Consider the following 13969-nt stretch of genomic DNA (forward strand, 5'->3'; position numbering starts at 1 on the left):
TTTCTTAAAATAAGTGTTCCTGTTTCCTTGCAGCAATAATTTTTTTAAATGTCTAGCATGTGTCATTTAAAATTCAGGGTCCTCCCTCCCCCGCTCCTAGTTTTCATTAAGGAAGAATAAGTAAAAAATGAAATGAGAAAATGTCCCAGGAGTGATTTCTGTGTAGTGTTGTCACACACTAATTACAATGCACATTTTTAATTAGAAAAGCAAAGTCAGCTGTCTTTTCAGATGATTAATATTATTTTTTCCGTCAGAAAGATCTTCAGATATTAACCATTAATTTTGAATGAAGGGATGTAGTTTCTTTTCTTTTTTTACAATTTAATCCTTCTATTCACTTATTACTGAATATTAATGCAGCAAAAAGGGAACAAAAGCTCACAAATATTCTATATAGTTTCACAAGATGCATTGCAGGAAAAAAGTGACTAAGGGTTAATAGTATGCTAGAGTCTTAGTGGACACATTCCTGGGGGTCTCTAATTCTTGATGGAGGGAGTCTCATTCCTGGTGCCTGGTGCCTCTGGAGCAGAGGGAAGCTCCATTGGTGGTCCCATGAATGGTCTCGTATCCGGTGGAGGAGCCATGATGCCTGGTGGTGGGGTTGCTCAGCTCACAGGTGTCGGGGGAATCCCCTGACCTGGTGGGAATGGAGTTGGGACACCAGCCATGCTGGCAATGGCCACAACTGCAGCAGCTGCTGCGGTGCCTCTTCCCTGCCGGGACAGTCCCCCAAGCCCTTGGACGGGACCCGCTAATCCAGCAAGAGCCTGGGGAATCGGAGCAGCAGCTGGTGCTCCTCTGCCAGCGGCCCTCCCAGCCACAGGGCCCCCTGCAGCTCCCACAAGTGGTGCACAAGCAATGCCAGTATCTTTGCGGGGAGGTCCCTGCACAGTCATGGACACCAAGTCCTCCCCACATGCAGCCTGCCAGACCCCAAACCTGCTTTTCTTCATGCTCCGGCTGCTTCTCATTCTTTGGCCTGACCTCCCTGAACTCATCACAATCAGAGAGGATCAAGTTCATATATGTGTCAAAAGCCTTAAAGGTGTCGATGAATATCTATCTGACTGTCTTGCAGGATACACCTCTTGTTGCAGTTGATGTGCTGTAGCATCTTGCTGCTTTTGCCCAGAGTCACAATCACGGTTCCACCAAATCCAATGTCCACAGTAAAGCTTTGGGATACTCAAGACCTAAGGGAAGGCTACAGAAAGAAGGATGATACAGGTTCTGCTACAGACAATGCAAGCTGGGGCAGAAGCTTCAGTCTGGATTTTCACTCAGAGTTGGCTACCTAGGATGTTCCAAGACACAACAAGGACTTGGGGCCGCTGAGACAGCCTCAGGTACAGGTACAGGTACAGCTGGCGGTCAAGCTGACAGTGCTGGGCATGGTACCATGACTCAGCTGTGGGGGCCGAAATGATGTGAAGAATCAGCATTTGTTGCTCCCCAGGACCACTATCACACCAAAGTTATTCTCTGCTCCCACACACCAGCCTGGGTAAAGGCAAACTGCCCTTTCATGGTTTCTTTTCCTCTCCTTGATGTTCCTCTGAATGAAATAGCTGCAGTGAGCTATACGTCTCCTCAGGGTTGACTCATTCTTGCATATTTTCTCTTCTAAATTTATTTGACCACTTGAATGGTCAAGCCTCACTTTGGCTTAACAGCAAAATACTCTGACCACCAGGCTGGAGTGATAGCTCTTACGAAGCTATACTCTAACTTCTGATTCAGAACCTTATTCTTTCTTTCATTTGGCAGTATCACCTATTGTCACAATTCTGTTGTTTGTCTCTACAAGGCTAACTTGATACAGTTGACATGTTTTAATAAGAAGGATAACAGGATATATAACCACCATAAAGACCAAGGGTTAAGATTGACGTGGATGCATATTTCCATGTCTTAAATAATAATTTCTCATTAGATAGCATTCGTATAATTCCATTTTTGTACTTAATTCCTTTTATTTGGGTTATTTATTGTATTTATGTCCCTCAAACTAGATTGTGAGATCCTTAAAAGAGAGATCATATTTCACTCATCTTTGATGCCCTATCCCCATAAGAACTAATACAAACTGCAGAAGCAGTGTAGCAAATATTTGTTGTATTGAATAAATTATAGCAGCAGCAAAAATGTTGACATGGAACCAGAATCATGTTTTAAATTCAGAAGTATTTACTTTTTCTTTTTCCTTTGGGAACTCAGGATCTTTTTTAAAGTGCTAATTTGCAGTTTGAAGCTGTTTAGGGGAAAAACACAAGAAGCAGCAACAAAAGAGACGAAGCAGGCACTTTTGGGTATTATAATTACACCTAAAGTTTGTTTTTATTATAGTTCTTCAGGTTTAATCATGCTCTTGATTCCATGAAATGTCATAGAATCACAGGACTGAGATGGTCTCAAAAGGTCTTTAAATCTCTGTCTCTAAGAAGACATGAGTTTAAACTCTTGCCAACATTTGCTTACCTATAGTTTTCTTTTAAAATATCCAGAAAATAAGGACATATAGAGGTCCAAGTATTTTTCTTAATTAATAATATTTTATTTGTCTCTTTTCTTGTCACATCCAGGAGCTTTATGTCTCTGATCTCCTTTTCTTTTTTTCAAACAGAACTTTAAATTCATCACGTCCCCTCTCCACAGAACAGCTTAGGAATCAAATCTTGTTTTTTGAGCATGTGCCTACAGGATGTGGGTGACTCTTACCTTTGACCAGTAGTGGTTAATTAAGACATTCATTTCAGGACAAAAACAGCGCTTTCCCTAACAGGGATTTCAGTGACTGAGATTTTTCTTCATCTCCTGTATTCTTCTATATAAAGGACTCCCTTCCTTTATTCTTTCACCATAGTGCTGCTTCCTCTTCAAAAATGTAATATAACCTTGTTTCCCCTCTTTTTGATCCTCTGCTCAGGTCAACACCCATCATCTAGGTTGAGACTCAGAACTAATTACAGGGTTCTAAAAAAGGCCAGACCTCTCCAGAGTGCAGCACTCATGGGCGGGTGAAAGTTGGTGATTCTGTTCCTGGGATTTGCTGAATACCACCATTTTCAATGCAAACTGTGTTTTGTCATTATTATTTTAAAATCTCCATCTGTTTTCCATCAGATTTCCAGGTTTTCCACCATACTCATTTTATTCTATTCTCAGCCTTATAGAGCAAGGCTGTTCCTTTTGTCTTATTCTTCAAAGCCAAGAGATTCTAAGGGTTAAAATAGTGTATTTGTTTGGTTGTGGACCTCTTGGCCTGCTGCCTTGAGAAAGACTTTTGATAAATATGATGATAGGAGCACCATGCAGTTTGCTAAGGGAGCAGCATGGGAGGGGAACCTTTTGATGTGTGGGGTCAGGAAGGCTTCCCAGAGAAGAGGAGCTTTCTGGTGTCTGAAAGTCTGAAAAGGAGAAGGACAGGTGAAGAGGACAGGATGGGAGATGGAGAGTTCCAGGAAAATAGAACAGCAAGTGCAAGGGCCCAAAGGTGAAAGAGAACATGGCCATGTTCAGGCAAACCCGTGTAAGTTCAGCATGTCTCAAGTATTAGACACAAGCTTGGGTAGGTAAAAGATGAAGATGAAGCACGGTATGGACTTTTGTCATGTTGGGCCTTGTAAGTTATGTTAAGAAGATTAAGAGTAGTGGAGGACCACTTAAAGTTCTTAAGAAAAGGAATAACACTATTAATTGTATTTCAGAGGGCTTACTATGGCCTTTACCTTGGTGTGAAAAACTGGAGGCAGTGGGACTCCAGTAGCTGGATGTAGCAATAACCCAAGAGAGAGATGATGGTGTCCTGAACTGAAGAGGGAAAAAATTAGATGAATTTAGAAAATCTAAATAAGGTAAAATGGACAAATGAGATAGAATGCCTTGGCACTCCCATCCTATTTGCAATTAAAACGATATAAGATTTAATCTTAACCAATTGGATCGAGGGCTGCAGAAAGCTCTTGGGTGAGGCACGCCGAAGAGCAGGAGTTCCTTGGTTTCTATGATTGACAACTTTCTTCCAAATAAGCACTATTTATAATTAGAGTGACCATCTTTATGGGACAAGAGATTCATGCCTTGTACGTGTTCTTGGATTGGACAACCACCCTGAGCTGAAGGAGCTGAAGTATTGGTCCAGATGAATCATTGATTTCAGCCCTGGTCAAAATATACCTGAACCATTGTGACCAGTTTTAGACTTCATATTTTAAAATGGTCATAACTAGAACCTCTACAGAGATGAATCGAAAGGTAAGAGCCACTCAAAACACACTATAGGAATGTAAACTTATTTAAAAAGAGAAGATTCAGGTAGAAGCACATAATAGCTTTGTCTGAATACCTTCAGGCTTCTTAAACTTGTTCTGTGTGACCTCAGAGGGCTGAGCTGGAATTGGTGAAGGGGCCGAGTTCCCAGGGGACAGATAACAGCTCACCCTAAGATCTAAGTTGTGGAACTGGCTGAAAAAATGGAGGCAGTGTGTGCCTTGCCAAAGTAAATATTCCGTAGACCAGGCTTGGACCTTAACTCTGTGACACTTCAGTTTTAAAAATACTTTTATTTTTCCTGCATTCGTTCTCCTATTGATGAGCCTTGCACAAAGCAAAATAGTAGATATGTTGCCCCTTGCATTGCACATAGTAAATGATTCATAGATTTATGTTGAATACTACAAATACCTCCTGTATTATCATCTTGAGTTGTAGCCATATTTTCTTTCTGTCTGGATCTTTATAAGCTTATCTTAGACTGAGGTTTGCCAATATGTATCAAGATTCACTGAAAATCAATAATAATCTTTGTCTATACTGATGTCCCTACTTGTGAGGTAGAATCACCCTCCAATATTAAAACTGAAAATACGAAGCATTTGCTTACAATTAGCATGGTCAGCTTCTCCATACTTGAAATTAGCATCTAGTGACAGGAAGACTCAGGTACCACACAGATCTATTCTGGTGAGTCTGGAAGTTGTGGTGGCAGCTACTTCCAGCTTTCAGGGGTATATTGGGAAATATACTGGTGACAGCATCCAGCATCCAGTGTTGGTAGCATTGATTGTGCAAACTGTGGTGACTATGCCTAGCAATGGTCAAGTGACATCTTTACAGAACAAGTTCTTACAGTGTAATTGGGTTTCTTGGTTGTAGCCTCTAAATCTATCCTTTAGTCTCACATATATTCTATAAGCTACCCAAATGTTTTAAGTACATACCCTTTGTATATAATTAGCCAGAGTTTGCTTCTCATGCTTGCAACAAAGTACCCTGACTGATACAAATTGGCTAATTTTATTAAAAATACAGCAATAGATAAAGTGAAGGTTATTGTCCAGAATATAGAATAAGTATTTTAAAAGGTAAAAAATTTGAGAAAAAAGATAAAAAAATTGGAGACCACACCAGGAGAATTAACATCCAATTAAGAAGAGTTCCAGAAAAAAACTGATCAAATAGAGAGTAAGACATTATCAAAAATAATATAGGAAAATTTTCCTCTTTTAAAGGATTTCTAGTCTGGAAGGGTCCACCAATTACCCAGATCAACAAATGCAAAAAGGCCCACATTGAGGCAAATTACCTCAAAATTCAGAGAAACCCATAAAGACAGAAAACAAATCACAATCAAAGGATGGAATGCAAATGGCTGGAATACTGGACTTTAGAAGATGGTGGAGAAACGTTTACAACAAGCTAAAGGAAAATGACTTTAATTTAGGTTTTTATACCCAATCAATTGATCAATCAAGATACAAACAAGAAGTCAAAACCACAATTTTCCATATATCCTGTCTCAGGAAATTACTGGAGATCTTAGTAGAGTAAATGGACAGAGTAACAGAATACAGAGAAAGCCACGGTGCCCAGAAGTCAGGGGCCCCTGCAGAAGAGAAGAGAAGGCTGGAGACCTAGTGGGCTAAGATGGATGATTTCATCCTCAGGGAAGGAAAACGAAACTAAGTTAAATGGTTGGATAGTATTTGAATTGGATAATTACTGATAGGCATACATCAAATCAGCTGGAGCATTTGGAAAATCTTGGAATGATTTTTCTGGGCGTGCAGAAAACTAAGCAATGAAAAATAAAAGCAGTAGCTAAAATTTAGGAAAAGAAACATTTTTAGGAAGAACAGGAAGATCTGTGTAAATAGAAATTTAATCATAGTAACTATGTTGATTTAGAAGTAAACTATACTTACATAATCAAACATGTAAAGTATTTGGTAAAAAAAAGTGTGAGTAAAGAGGAAGTGCAGGGAGGAAAAGGGATAGTGGATTGTGAATATGATAGAGCTAACCCATATTTCAACAAAATTCAGTAGATAATGTAAAAAAATAGATAAATCAAGAAATAAATAAAGGAGATTATTGTTTAAGGAAATAAAGTTGAATACCAGGAGATACAATTAAATATGTTGTAGTAGTTGCCTCCAAGCTTTTCAGGGTAGGGCATAGCAGAAGACAGCTTTACTTTAAGCCTTTTACTACTGTTTAATTTAATTCTTATGGAAAATTATAAATAGATTTGTATCACATGCACTTTTAATTTAAACGTACCTGACAGCAACTCTCTTCTTCCCCTCTGACAGTACAGTTCAACAGGACCTCCCCTGGCTCCGAGTACAGGGAACTCTCACCCGAAAAACAAATCATGTTCTTTTCCTTCCAAATCTTCAGGTTTTGACAATCTAAAAATTATTCACAAGTAATTTTTATTTTAATTGGGTTTTGCATTAATCATTAATTTTATAACCTAATCCCAAATCTTATAAATTGTTGAAATAAAAGGTAATAAATTATTCATCTTCATAATAAGAGCTAGATATTATTGAAGATTTGTCATGTGTCAGGTCATATTCTAGGCATTTTATGTATTTCATCTCATCTATTTCTCATAAAACCCCTGAAAGCAGTGCTCTAATTATTCTCAGGTTTAGTGAAAACCAATGCCCAATATTGTCCTTGGATTGTGGGCAGGAAGATTCCCTGCTCTTTTTTGCCCATACCCAGTAATCTGAGATTATGCACTTGGATGAACTTGAAAAGATTGGGATATTGTGGTTTTCTCATTCAGTGTATACACCTTACAAGCCTGATGTTTATCACTGCCATGTTCTGTTCATGAAAACTTTTCCTGCAACATTCAGTGGGGCAGCTACAGATCAGGCGCCAAGGTGAAGGCTGGGTGCCTTTCCATGAATACTGGAGGTGGGCTTGAGGGCTAGGATACTCTTTTATATGACCTGAGATTGCAATGCCAGGCAAAAATGCTGAAAATCTTTTTCCTTCTATACTCATGGAAGACATAACTACTTTCTCACAAAACTCTTTCTTTCTAAGGCTGGACATGACTTAAGATCCTCACCTCCCAGATGCAGCATTCCAGAGAGCAACTCCACATGAAATGGAATTGTCCCTTCAGGTAAAATCTATTCGCCTTCCTTAGTCAATGAACCCCTCATTAAACATAATCCTTAGTTCTAGGTGTTAGCATTCCAGTAAGGTTTGGCTTCCTCTCATTTTTAGGTAACTATATAGATTACAAAGTACTTTCAAGTATGTGGTTTCATTTTGTCATCTTAACAGCCATCTGAGCTATCATTATTAAGAATTTTTTACATGCCAGGCACTATGAAGTATATGAACTTGTAGTCCTTCTAGGTGGGTACTGATATACCCATTTTATTGTGAGAATGCAGGCTCAAAGAAGCGACATGGTTTCCAAAAACTGCCTACGTAGTAAATAGCAAAAGCAGGAGTAGAACGCCTAGGCTTCCAATCATTGGAATAAGATCTAGTCCTTTGGCTGGCTGCTTGGTGGAATGTTGTTGCTCAGTGGGAGTTTTGCCCCTCCTCATACCTCTACCTCCTTTTTCCTCTGTGGGGTGTGTGTGTGTGCTCATAATATCCACTTTTTTAGGCCCTTGAAACCTTACTAGGTCTGCTATTGGGCCAACCAAAGAGTTCATTAGTCTTGCAGGCACAATTAGGATTTCTCTTACAATTCTAGTTCTCTACCTCTTAGAAGGATCTTTATATATAACTGGAAAATAAATTCCCCACGCCGCTCCGAGCCTGTGCCATGACTCTGCTGACAGCAGCTTGGTGAATATAACTAAAGGGTACATAGAGGCCTAACCTCACATTAACAAAGAATCAAGGTAAATAAATGTGCAGACAGCTCTTCTTTCAATTTTTTGGACTCTGTCTTTGCCATATTATATCTAAAGCATTTGGATTCTTACTGGAAAGGTATATTTTAAAGTGGAAACATGGTTATTATATCTAATTTTCTGTCTGTCTCATCCCTAGATCTTCCAGTCAAAGTTAGATTTCCAGGCACTTCCTTCTATTGAAATTGTAATATCTAATGCGTCTTTATTTTCCTTTCTTATTTTTTGTGCAAGTGGAATCTATCACAATTTATAACTATTGGCTTTTTTTCTTAAAAATTCATTTAAGATATGCACTTAAATATTAAAAGTAATTATCTTGGGGGCACAGAGGTTATGTATAAATTTTGTCCTTTTTCTTGTGGCTTTTATGTATTTTGTAATTAATGAAAGAGTTACACAAAAATGTATTTTACTTCAGACCATGCTTTTTAAATGGTGATGAATATCTCCAGAGAAATACACGTGCCAGCTTATGCCTGATACTATAATATTTTTATTGGATGCAAATGCAGATATATACAATAACATACAAAGCAAACTTCAGATGAATTTTAAAGCTAAAACAGGTATGTTTAGAAGTATTTATATTTGCAGATCTGATTTGAATTACACCTGTAATACAATAAGAATTATTTCGTTAGGGCATCTTACAGGAAAAATTTGAGAAGCCCTCAGTGTAAGAGAATTGCTTAAGCATTATCTGATAGGAATGTTCCAAAGAGGATTTCTAAACTAATAGGAGAAGGAACGATGACCTCTGAGGTCTCTTTTCAGTCCAAGGTTTCCTAAATGCCTTTGAAAAGGCAGGCTGGGTCTAAAAAAGGCAGGGAGGAAACTTAGATTTCTGGTTTTGAGGTAATTCTACCTCAACGGAAGATCATTTATGTCAGCTAGCATTTACTTAAGCAGCAACTTTCTTTTCTTCTATGCAAGATCAGGTCATAAACTAAACAATGCTGTTAAAGGACAAAATACCCCTTCTGCACTTGCTACAAGGATTTCATCATGTTTCCCCACAGGTCCGAGACATAGATCAACACTCCAGTTGATTTTTAGGGAATTTGCATCTTATACTTACCTTTCACATTCTTAGCTCAAATTTATTTGGTTTTCTGTCCAGATCCATCTTCTTATAACTCTAGAGCATAACAAAGCAAAAATGTCCATGTCCATGGATCTCCACATCCATCCCGAGGTTCCACAATGTGCTAGGAGAGTGGACAGACTCAGCACATAGTCATATTCATGACTATGATTTATTATGGTGAAAGGATCCAGAAAAAAAATCAGCAAATGCAAAAGGTGGAGGGGGCCAAGGCCAGGGGAAGCCAGGTGCAAATTTTCAAAGGTCCCTTCCCAGTGGAGTCACCTAACATGCTTAAGTCTCCTACAAACAAATTGTGACAATATGTGAGACGTGCTGTCAACCAGAGAAGCTCATTAGAGGCTCTCTAATTGAGCTTTTATTGGGTGCTGGTGACATGCTCCCTCTGCCTGCCTCTGCCAGGCAGGGAGCAAATTCCAGACTCCCAGAAGGAAAGCAAGCGTTCAGCGTAAACCATATTGTTTGCACAAACAGCGTAGCCACAGTGAGCCGCTCTTATCCATTGATGGTGGGAACTCTTCCAAAATCTAAGCTTCTAGAAGACAGCCAAAGGCCGACCTTGCAAGCAGAGCTTTCTAAGGATAGCAGTTTAGGCCTGCTGTGTTAATTCTTTTCTGCACAGTGGTCCTTTAGAGATTTTCTGTGAAAAATTTCTAGTCTTGCCACAAAAGGTTGGACCTGTAGCTCTTCTTTTGTAGTTTTTGGAATGAGCATAACCACTCTACAAACTTCCCTTCCTTTCTAAACCAGAAAGAACAGGGAGAATTACAGAGGGAAAATCAGTAGGAGGATTAAAAAAATATCCCTCAAATGGGACCAAATAAGTAGAGGCTTGTCCACATGAGCATCACAGGTTAGCCCAGGTAAATAGCCATAAAAGAGATCCCTCACCACAACCCAGTGTCTGCCCTAAGTATGTGTTGGAGCAGGAAAATATACACATGCAGGAGCCCCAGTAAGCACTTAGAGGCATCCTGCTGGCTTACTGACAGGGGCTAAATGCTGATTTCAGGTTTAATATACAGTCATCACATTAAACAGTGTTTACTTGTCAGGATCCTACTGTGTCTGGCTGGGGCAGCTCCTGGATGTTCTTTCCCCACCTCACCTGAATGCCCCATCTAGCACATGTCTCTCATCCCTGTTCATTGCCTTCCTGGTGTCTCTGTGTCTCCTGTGTACCTTCTCAGGTACTATCACCCAGTAACAAGAGAGTTGCCAGTTTCCTTTCTCTATTACTTACTAGTGTCTCTTGAGAAAATCTGACGTTATTAGTTATGGAGTAAGGGAATGGTGGTGGGAGAAAAGAAAAGGTACTCGGGAATCACCTCTGAAAAGCTGAATAACTAGGTGAAGAATGGCAAATGGGTCCAGTCCCCTCATCCCAGCTTCCCGAGCCCTTGGCAGAGAGCATGACAGCATTTTTTTCTTTGCGAGTCCAACACAGCATTCCAGGCAGCTATTGCCAATTCTCCAAATTTCACATGTAAATTGAGGCCTGCTTGTTTCTGAAATAAATAGGTTTTTAAGGGCTTCAGTTATAAGATAAATAATTATTCTTTTTTCTTTAACAAAATAAAATTTTAATGTGCTTGACTTTCATCTGTGTTGACAGAAATTGTGAAGTCGACTAGCAGTTATGTTTCAATTGTGTTTGGAACATCCCCAGATTATCTTTGTTAAGCAAAGTGAAAAGCAAGATGCAGTAAAATAAAAAAAGATATCTCACCTTTTATTAGAAAAAAGATTCCACAGACAATGACCACAGGTTAATCTTAAGACAAGATTGAACAGCATGGGACCACTTATAGAGTCAGCTGTAATATCATTGGGTTTCATATCCAAAGATTCAACACATCATCTGAATTGAAAATGGTATTTTTGCATCCCAAACCACATATGGCTTTCTTTTTTTAATTTGTTCATTGTTTATCCTATTACAGTTCCTGCTTTTTCTGCCTTTTCCCACCTCCATCCAGCCACGCCCTCAATCAATGCCCATATTGTTGTCCATTACCAAGGGTGATGCATAACTGTTCTTTGGTTAATCTCTTCATCCAGTCTCCCCCGTCCTCTCCAGCAGCTGTCAGTCTGTTCCATGTATCTGTGCTTCTTGTAAGTTTATTGTGTTTATTAGATTCCACACATGAGTGAAATCATGTGGTATTTGTCTTTCACCAACTGGCTTATTTCACTTAGCATCATATTCTCCAGGTCCATCCATGCTGTCACAAAAGGTAAGTGTTCCCTGTTTTTACTGCTGTGTAATATTCCATTTTGTGTAAATGTACCACAGTTTTTTTAATCCACTCATCTACTGATAGGCACTTTGGCTGTTTCCAGATCTTGGCTGTTGTAAACAGCACTGCTATGAACATAGGGGTACACATATTTTTTTGTATCGTTGTTTCAGGATTCTTATCTCCAGAGCTGGAATTGCTGGGTTAAAAGGGAGTTCCATGTAAACTCAAAATGGATAAAAGATTTAAATGCAAATCATGAAACCATAAAAATCCTAGAAGAAAACATAGAAAATCTCAGATATCTAACATAGCAATATTTTTGCCAATGGATCTCCTAGGGCAATGGGAACAAAGGAGAAAGTAAACAAATGGGACTACATCAAATTGAAAGGCTTCCACACAGCTAAAGAAACCATCAACAAAATTAAAAAAAAAATACCCACTGAATGGGAGGACATTTTTGCCAATGATACATCTGATAAGTGTTTAATCTCTAAAATATTCAAAGAACTAATACAACTCAACACCAGAAAAACAAACGATCCAGTTAAAAAAATGGGTAAGGACCTGAATATGCACTTCTCCAAAGAGGAAATACAGAGGGCCTATAGACATATGAAAGAATGCTCAACATCACTAATCATGAGAGAGATGCAAATTAAAACCACAACTTGGTATCACCTCACACCTGTCAGAATGGCTACAATCAACAAATCAACAAACCACAAATGCTGGCGAGGCTGTGGAGAAAAGGGATCCCTAGTGCACTGTTGGTGGGAATGCAGACCGGTGCAGCCACTGTGGAAAACAATATGGAGTATCTTAAAAAATTAAAAATGGAAAGCACTGTTTCAATCCACAGTTGGTTGAATTGCAGATGTGAAGGACAGAAAATAGAATTATAGATTCAAAGACTCAAAATTATAGAGGATCTTTCCCAGCCTGGTGGTGGGCTCCCCTAACCTCCACATTTTTTCAAGGGTGAACTGTAAGTATTTGAATTTATAAGAACTGATTAAACCTGCAGTATTGAATTATTTGTATTTGTGTATAGAAATTACATTGATCTTGCGTAAAGGCCTGATTAATTTGTGTCTCAGAGCACTGTTCCTTCTGAGGGATCAGAATGATTATTGGGAATATGCTCACTATTCTCAGAATACAGAGTTTTGTAATATGCAAGTGGCAGCTGCATTCTCACTTTGTCTAGTGTGAACATAAGTATGTTCTTAGTCTTTTGTTCCCAGAATAAAATTTTCTGGACTTCATCTTCACTGTAGTATACACCCATTATAAAAATAAAACTATGCCTCGGCAGAAAAACTCAGTCTGGGATATTTCATTTTTATAAGGAAAAAGTTTCTCTTGAGAGGGTTGATTGGGTTGGAATCTACTAACAGAGTTCCTAACAGAGTATTGACAAGAGCTTGTCATCACGGTCCTGTGTTATTATAGTTTGATCCTGATATGAACACAAGTTATTGATAATTTGCTCTAATTAAAATGTTGATTTATACTTCACATTTCTCACAATATTATTCTACCAGTTAATAATTTTATTCTTCCTATAGTCCAAAGAAGAGATATAACATGTGGCATTTTTTAGATGTCACAGATTAGAGAAAGTAGCTGTTGAAAGAATTGCCAAATGTACCAAAGCTATGTAAGCAGTGGACCAGTCGAGAAATCGAGGTCCTGTGAACTGAGTCCTTCTCTTATCTCTGAGTCTTACACAGTTCATGGTTTTGATTCACTATCTCTCTTCTTAATTTCTCTTTTGCTCTTTTCTTCTTCTTTTTGTTTTGTCACTCTCTTTTTACTCTCCTTTTTTGAATTGCATGGTAAAAAACTCAATGTGAAATATACCTTCTTAAGAAACTTTTAGGTGGACAGTGCAGTACTGTTAACTATATGCACATTGTTGTACACAGGTCAACTACTTTATTCTTTTAAAGCTCATATAAACAAACAGGGAAAGCAGCATGACACACACAGTGCTGTGTTTACCAAGGTGAGGGATGGACAAACGTTTAAGAATTACAGATTTATGTTCATATGAATTAGGATAATTGACCAACACACCATCTCACTTATAGAAGTGAAATGAAGTTTACATTTATACTATATTTATTGGGAGGAAAAAGAGCCAAGTTAAAGAATATTTAGTAAACAATAGTACATATGTGACAAAAGTCACATGAGTAGTATACAGTTGACTGAATTTTGGAAAGAGTTAGTAAGAGGGGAGAGTCAGCTTTGGGTTCTCCTTTCTCCAGCACTTCCTGACCATGTCATTTGGGGAGATACTTAACCACTATCTCACCAGCTGAAGTGGAAAAATACTGCCTCCTTCCAGTGCTGTAACGAGTCGATACACTATAGGTCCAGTTTCAAGCATTGCAGCTGACATATAGCAGACGCTCAATAATTAGAAT

At 38.7% G+C, this 13969-nt stretch overlaps 1 pseudogene; it reads right to left on the bottom strand.

Annotated features, from left to right (window-relative positions):
- Positions 1 to 482: 482 nt before the first annotated feature.
- Positions 483 to 1138, bottom strand: LOC129086100 (small nuclear ribonucleoprotein-associated protein N-like; annotated as a pseudogene).
- Between the last annotated feature and the right edge of the window lie 12831 nt (positions 1139 to 13969).

The sequence above is a fragment of the Pteronotus mesoamericanus genome, unplaced genomic scaffold (genome assembly GCF_021234165.1).
Source record: "Pteronotus mesoamericanus isolate MK-2021 breed Mesoamerican mustached bat unplaced genomic scaffold, CSHL_Meso_final scaffold_36, whole genome shotgun sequence".
In the NCBI taxonomy this organism is placed as follows: domain Eukaryota; kingdom Metazoa; phylum Chordata; class Mammalia; order Chiroptera; family Mormoopidae; genus Pteronotus; species Pteronotus mesoamericanus.